Below are 8,973 nucleotides of genomic sequence, written 5' to 3'. Positions count from 1 at the left end.
CTTGTGATTTGTCCACGGCTTCCTTCATAGTTTCGCATGATCCGCTTTTCGGTACTAAATTTTCTATTGAATGTTTCTAATATAATGTTACACAGAAAGCACGAAGAGGTATATAATTTCGGATGAGAATATTTATGAAAATATCCTCAGAAATATCGAAGATATTGATGATGTTATTTTGGAATATCTAAGTTCGATGGTTGATGGAGAAAGATTTTCCGCAAGATTTTAACATGACTTCGGAGCAAGATATTCTCTAAAGATTTCAACGGATCTAGATTTATCTGGGTTCTATGAATTTAGAGTATGTTACTTGTATTTCTCCTTGGTTTCCTTTATGGTTAGCTCAATCCGCTTTCCAGTTCCAACTTTTCTGAGCTTTTCCAACATACTAATTTTTATCATCAAACTTTCGATGATTATGGTCGTTTACGGTTATCTACAGTTTCTGCTGCTTCATTCAGCTTTTTCAACATTCAGAGTATTGATTTGTGACTGAGTGCTTTTCAGAATTTCAGAATGAGAGATCATAATTCTAGGAGATAAATGTCATACATATAACTGTTGATGTAGATATGCTGTGAGTTTTCAAAGTACCGATTGCCGATTCCTCTACATTTACTGCTACCCTATCTGAATCATTTGTTATCGATCCGAGATGATTTCAAGAAAGTTGTGTTTTTAGATGATTAAACGCTGACGGTAATATGGTGGAATATAAAAGGTTCCCGGTAACAATAAATGAACATACATATTAGTCAAGGTGATAATGAGGTTGTTTCGAACGAAAAGTCGAAGTTGATTTGCTGAAGCTGTGACAAAATTTGCTACTTTGGAAAGAGATTACTAAGTTATTTTTGCTAATAAATGTCAAAGGATCTGACGCGGCTAAATGTTAAACTTTTACTCAGTTGCCGAGAGTTTCTCAGGTGCACTACTATATGCATAACTCTTTCCTTCCGTAAATGAAGTGCGGTTGGTTCATCCTCTCGATTGAGGTGTTTTCAAGGATCACGAAAGGTTTGAACGCAGAATGTAATCGTGAAGATACAAATGAAGTTTAGAATGAAATCAAGTGGCAAACTTGAAGAATTATTTAGTTTCATATATTATAATCAATATTTTAATTCATTTTAATTGTCCAATGTTATTAGTCCATAGTTGACAGTCCAATAATTCATATATAATTTAATATATAATATTCGAATTAATTAATACGTATCGTGACCCGAATACGTCTCAGACTCGATCACAACTCAAAGTATATATATTATTATAGAATCAACCTCAACCCTGTATAGAGAACTCGATCATTACTGCATATAGAGTGTCTATGGTGATTCCAAATAATATATATAGATGCGTCGATATGATATGTCAAAACCTTGTATACGTGTCCCGATATTTAAAGTGCGTAAAATAAATAACAGAAATTAAATAACGATAAATAAAGTGCGTAAAGTAATTAACAGAAATTAAATAACGATAAATAAAATTGCGAGAATTAAAATTTCGATAAAATAAATTGCGATAAATAAAATGTAATATGGAATTAACAGTTAGCTAGGAACAGTTAGCTAGGATTTTGTTAGCGTGGTTTCTTAACAAAATTTCATATTGTCAACTAGTCTGTTTCTAATCAATTTTTATTGTGTCCATTATTTCTTCATTATGCCACTTGTTGGATTCTGATAGATCAAAATCCAAATATGAAATTGAATTTGAATAAAAATAGTTATTCTTTGGTGAACGGATACGTAAATCGGTGGTTGTAAATAGGATAGTAAATGATCGTTGAATCAATTCCGAAGAATGTACAGTGTAACTTATTAATGTGATATCTAAATACTCCTCGGGTATTACCTACCCGTTAAAATATTTTCACCATTAACAGTTTGTACAAAAGAATTTTTAATTACAATCTTTATGAAAACATATATACGTATATATTTTCTTTAGATGTAATCATGAATTTAATGAGGTAATGTGATATTGATCTCATTTGATTTATCATTAGAACAAGAATATGTAATTTCTAAAACATTAGAGATTACATAATCGCCATGTCGAACGAAAATAAAATAGATAGAACGATACGTAGAACGATGTTTATACTTGAGGTATAGAATGAGATGTCGAAGCTGGTGGTGCGGATGTTGTTGTTGGTGGTACTAGTGTTGTTGGTGCTAAGGTTGGTGATGTGACTGGTGTTGGTGATACTGCTGGTGTTTGCAGACTGTGTACCGTGCTCTCTAAAGTTAACACTCGAGCTCGGAGTTCTTTAACTTCTTCTACTAACCCTGGTTGGTTATCAATGTGAGGTAGAGATTGGATATCTTTTCTAGTTCCATTAATGGTAGTCTCAAGACGAAAAATTCTGGCAAAAAGGGTATAAACGGTGTTGCGAACAGGTTCGCCAGTGAGCGGGTCGAGTACTCCAAGGTTAGGTGGTAGATTCGATTCATGATACGGAGTACCTTCTTCCCTTCTCCATAGAGTGAGTATGTCGCGAACCCACCCCCATTTTCTCCAGTAATCACGATAGTTGATTGATTGATGTGCTCCTGTCACGCTGTCTTCGGAGTCAGAGGAATTTGGTCGATTCGTAGAGGCCATCTTACGCGATCTCAGGAAAGATTTTTGATATGAAGAGTTTAGTGATAGTAATTGATAGTTGGATGGTATTCTCAATGCATAATTTACATAGATATATATATAGTACTAGGATTCCTTAAATTGAGGAGAAATTTACGAGAGATATCAAGCAAGGTCTACAGTAACAGATACGCCAAGATATGAATTGTCAGATACGCTAAGATCTGAATTTTGTCTATACACTATTCATGCAGTCAATGCAGTAAAATGTGTCTAGACTAAGAATAATAAGTAGGTAATTTCCTAAGGATGATAAGCAGATGATTTTCGACAAAAACGATAAGCAAAACTTTTGACATGCAGGCACGGTCGAAGTCCAGACTCACTAATGCATCCTAACGACTATCAGTTAGACACACTAATGCAAGACCCGGTTCACTAAGACCACCGCTCTGATACCAACTGAAAGGACCCGTCCTAAACCATCTGGACGAAGTCGCCAACAACTGGTTCCATTGCGATGATCGACTCCAAATACTGTCTTTAAAATGAGCAAATGCACAGCGGAACATTTCTTTCATACCTGAGAATAAACATGCTTTCAAGTGTCAACCAAAAGGTTGGTGAGTTCATTAGTTTAACATAAATAATCATTTCATAATTTTAATTGACCACAAAATTTCATATTTCCATTTCTCATAAACTTACGTCCCATGCATAGAGACAAAAATATCATTCATATGGATTGAACACCTGGTAACCGACATTCACAATATACATATAAGAATATCCCCATCATTCCGGGATCCTCCATCGGACATGATATAAATTTCGAAGTACTAAAGCATCCGGTACTTTGGATGGGGCTTGTTGGGCCCGATAGATCTATCTTTAGAGTTCGCGTCAATTAGGGTGTCTGTTCCCTAATTCTTAGATTACCAGACTTAATAAAAAGGGGCATATTCAGTTTCGATCATTCAACCATAGAACGTAATTTCGATTACTTGTGTCTATTTCGTAAAACAGTTATAAAAGTTGCGCTTGTATTCTCAGCCCAAAAATATAAAGGGTAAAAAGGCAAATGAAACGCGCGCATATAATTATTGTAAAACAGTTAATAAAACATTTGCATGTATTCTCAGCCCCAAAAATGTAAAGAGTAAAAGGGATTTAAAATGAACTCACCTAATGTATTTTGTAGTAAAAATACATATGACGACATTGAACAAGTATAGGGTTGGCATCGGATTCACGAACCTATATTAATTACATTTCTATTAAAACATATGATAGAAATATCATAATTTCATTTATTAATGTATATTATTTATATATATATATTTTTTTTTTTATAGTTATATAAGATTTATACTAGATTTCATTTAAAATATATACATTAGGTTATATCTTAAATTATATGTTTTATGTACAAAAATATTTATTTGTTTAAAAATAATAGTTTTGATATTAATGATTTATTATTAATAATAATAACTTTTAAAAAAAATATTAATAATCATAATGATATTGTTATTAACGATACTTTTGTTTAATAATAATAATAATAATAATAATAATAATAATAATAATAATAATAATAATGATGAAAAATGAAAATATAAATGTGTATACCCTTTTTGGAAGCTTTTCTAAAAAAAAGCATTGCCCACAACGGGGCTCGAACTCAAGAACTCCCACTAAACAACCACACCATTAAACCAGCTAAGCTATTCTGTATTTCATGATTTATATCACAACTAATTCCTTAAAACCCTTAAATTCGATTATTGTAATTTTCTCCCAAATAAGATCACTGTAAGCTTTCTCTTTTTCCTATCATCATAATCAATAATCGTCCCCAAAGTGGGTTTCGGCCCAACCTTTTAAACATCTCGGCCCGATTAGGAGCTCGGCCCAACAACTATAAAAGTTTTACGGCAGAAAAAAAAATAAGTGGCTCAAATCAAGACACCAATTGTACAAGGAAATCGTTATCTCTTGTCCCCACTAGTCTGCCACTAACTTGCAAGTTTCTCAAAGATTGAAAATAATAACACATATAAATATTCACACGTCCTTTTCTTCTTTTATCAAAATAATCGAAGCAGCATCGTTGGTTATGGGTTTTTAAACAAAACAGAATATACATGCACATTAACTATAGCAGCGGTATATGGTCGATGATGAGGATGGTTGAGGTGTGTTCATGATGGTGTTCCCGGCTGTTTACAGCCCAAAGGAACACGAAGAAAGGAGAAGAAAGGTGCAGCGGTATTGGGTTTCGATGGGTGGCGGTTTGGGGTTTGAACACGAACAGGATGCTAGCATAACAGAAACGTAATCGGGGTAGCAGTAAAAATATATATATATATATATATATATATATATATATATATATATATATATATATATATATATATATATATATATATATATATATATATATATAGAAGTAGGGTTGTTTGAACACTAACGATAGTTGTGTTGTGGGTTGTCAAACGTGATAGAAAATACGTAGTCAATAGCAACCGATGAGGTTTAGGTCGAAGTGATGGATTGTGCAAGAACCAAATCTGGAACAAAACAAGTGGGTGTTCTTATGGTTAAAACAGAAAACGATGATGGGTGTTGTTTCAATAACAAATAATCCAAGGTGTTTGATAGTGAGATTATGGTGATTAATTTGATGAAGATGGTAAATGGGTTTGCATGTTTGATAATGATGGTTCGGGGTGGTGATGATCCTATGGTGAACCGAAAACAAAAATAGAAAATATTGTGGGTTTGTGTTAGTTTTGCTCGACAAAATAATTAGTAACCGAAATGAATGATCATAGGTGGTGTTCACGATGGTCTTAGATCGGTGTTTGGTTCATGACCAAAATAGAAAGAAAAGAGAGAGTTGAGATAATTGGAGATGATGGTTGAGTTCTATATATATAATTATATGTATATATATAAATAAGTGCTATGTGGAACATTTAATTTTATCAAACAGTGTGGTTTGAAGGCTTCATTACGGGTTGATTCTTGTACGCTCAGAGAAAGAGTAAGAGAAGTGGAGATAGTTGTCATGAAGTTTGAAGAGGTTTATGTTCAATATAAATTCATGTAATATATGTAAATATACATATTACTGTAAAGTAGGACTTAATAATTAATATAATAATGATAATATTTTATGAAGATTCCATCAACAATAACAGTAATGTTAAATGAATGAGTGCACAACTTTACAGCTATTATATTTGATATTATCTGTCCACTTTTTACGGACTACTATATCGTGCCCCGTTATTCACTCAGTGGCGAATAAAAAGTCTTCAAAAAAATTCCATATTTTTATAATAATTATCTTTATTTATTTCAGTCACTATAGTATAAAATTCGATCATTAATTATTAAATAAAAAATACATCAACTGTCCCTCTCAATTTTGGGTAAAATATAAAAAGTGTTAAAATTTAATAACTAGATCCTAAATACATTTTTAGTAAGTCTAAAATTTATAGAACTCAGTTTCGGATCACCGTTTATTTTAAAAATCACATAAGTTCGTTTTTAAGTTGATTAATAACTATCAAGATGACAAACGAGTGCTACGAGCATTTATTAAATAAATTCTAAATCATATATATATATATATATACATATTCAATATACTTTATATATATATATATATATATATATATAGAAATGTAATAATATCATATTTTATTTATTTACACAAATGAATTAAATCATATAAGTTTCTATTTCAATTTAATATATATATGTATTTATTTACAGATAGTGGTTCGTGAATCGTCGGGCATGGTCAAAGGGAAATTGATTATATGAATATAGTTTCAAATTTGTCGAGACTCAACATTACAGATTTTTCTTATCGTATCGAGATCATGTAAAGATTAAGTTTAAATTTGGTCAGAAATTCCCGGGTCATCACAAACATAACCTTGCGTATGTCTTCAAACATACGCAAGCACACAAAAAAAACCTTGCGTAAGCCATTTAAAGAGACGCAATGACGCAAACAACACCTTGCGTCTGACAAAAAACCAGAAGCAAGGACGCAAAAAAAGCCTTGCGTCTGTCCCAGATTATTTACATTCAAAAATTACATGTTTTACCTAAAAACTGTATAATAATTACATCTACAAGTTAACTAATTAACAACCTTTGGGTCCTTTGGGTCCTCTGGTGGTGGTGGTTCCTGTGTATCAAAGCGTGCACGGAAGAATGTTCTTGCCATTCGAATTCTATAGTCCTTAGCAGCCTTTTTAGGGTCTCCAATGTTGTCAATCTGATCCCAACCAAAACCTATCCTCTCCATATGAAGGCAGACCCAAACACCACAATCACCATGGCCACCACTCTGCATTGGCACATACGGTGCATCCTCGATCATCAACTCTACATCTTCTCTGTTCTCATAATAGTCAACAATTTGTGAGTCCTGCTTCTTGTTAAAGTAATCAATAGCCTTCAAATATATCGGCAAGTTGTCTGACAAGTTTTTGAAGACAGCCTCGAGTTGACCTTTTTTCAAACAACCCTTTAAACTATCATAGACTAATACTCTCTGTTCATCTAAGTTCAAAGTGAGTAGTATAAAATGTTCAGGATCTGAAAAATGTACTGGAATCAAAATCTGCAACAAAAGAAACATAAAAAGTCAATAAGGAAGGATGCAAGGTTGACCTTGCGAGACACGCAAGGACGCAAGGTATACCTTGCGAGTGGACGCAGGGACGCAATTTTGACTTTGCGTCCATCGTGAAGACGCAAGGTTAATCTTGCGAGGGTCGCAAGGACGCAAGAGATTGTTTGCGAACAGACGCAAGGGCGCAAGATTTGTCTTGCGCCTATTACAGTTTACTCAAAATGTATAGTTTATATTAAAAAAAAAAAGGACTAACCTTATCACATTCAGCCCAGGATGGATAAAGGTCATCACTACCATCCCCAAGACCAATCAAATACATATAATCTGGGGGATTGGATTTAATGATCCCCTCCGCTTCAGGATTAGATGTATCCCCCTTCTCCTCCTCATTTTGAGTGTCATCATCATAAAAGGACTTGAATTTCTCCAGTTGATTGAGGAAACCCAATGGCATAATCGTCCATCGAGAACTACATGTATAATCTGCAATCGGAAACTGAGGACTCGAGGACATCTGGCTAGCTCGGGGCAGAAACCTCTGCCGAAATCTCAACAGGAAGGTAGCCCATCCATCAATATGCTATAATCAGATCAAGTTGATTATGAATGTTATAAAGCTAAAAACAAAACAAAACATGCATAAGTTTATAATTATTAACAAACTTACTATGTTTTCCAAATAACCAGAAAATGCAATTCCCAATAAACGTTTCCAAAACTCAGTATCAAGGAAGAGGAAGGTTTCATTTTGGAAAATGAACATGCAACGCGTATCTTGCTTATTGAGGATTAGTGATTTCAAATCTTTTGCTAGCCCCACATGCTTCCTTTGATCTCTCCATGCATTTGGTGGTGGTGGTTGTAAAGTTCCTTGATCGTTTATAAATTTATCAACCATTGACCAAATTTCCTCCTCACCAACCCAATCCTTTCCCTTCCTTTTTCTCTTCCTTTCCTTTTTCTGAAAAAAAAAAATTAGTAATAAAGACGCAAAGACGCAAGAATTGTCTTGCGTCCGTGTAATGCAGACGCAAATACGCAATGTAGGTCTTGTGTCCATCAGTGAAGTATACGCAAAGACGCAAGGTAATCCTTGCGTCTAACAATGAAGAAGACGCAAAGACGCAAGGTGATCCTTGCGTCATTCACTAACCTCATTCTGGTCTGCTTGTTTTTCTGCTTCATTAACCAATGGCAAATCAACTCCTTGCTCAATCTCCTCAGACACCAGAGCCACGTTCTCATCTTGTTTATCAACAGCTTTTTCAGCCCCTTTTTCAGTAGGCTTTTCAGTTTCCATTGGCAACACATTCTCAGCTTCTTTAGTCCCTTGATGAGAAACTTTCAGCCTTTTTACTCTAGAAGCTACTTCGTCAGACAACTGTATATTATCTATGAGTCAGCAAACATACGCAAGGACGCAAGATATATCTTGCGTAAACAAAGACGCAAAACGCAAGGACTTAAAAACATCAGGCGCAAGGACGCAAGGAAAACCTTGCGTCTGGTGAATGTAGCAGACATACCTTCTCCAATGGTTTTCTGTAGCCCGGTGTTGTGAAAGGGGAATTTAAAAAATCAGTGGGCCTTCTTTCTCTTTTCCCACGTCTAACAACCCTCGGAGATGTATCATTGTCAGAGAAAGATCGAGGATCCACATATGCATCCTCGTTATCAACATACTATAATGAACAAAACGCAAAAAATAAGAA

The sequence above is a fragment of the Rutidosis leptorrhynchoides genome, chromosome 3, assembly GCF_046630445.1.
Source record: "Rutidosis leptorrhynchoides isolate AG116_Rl617_1_P2 chromosome 3, CSIRO_AGI_Rlap_v1, whole genome shotgun sequence".
NCBI classification, from domain to species: domain Eukaryota; kingdom Viridiplantae; phylum Streptophyta; class Magnoliopsida; order Asterales; family Asteraceae; genus Rutidosis; species Rutidosis leptorrhynchoides.
This window is presented reverse-complemented; position numbering follows the sequence as displayed.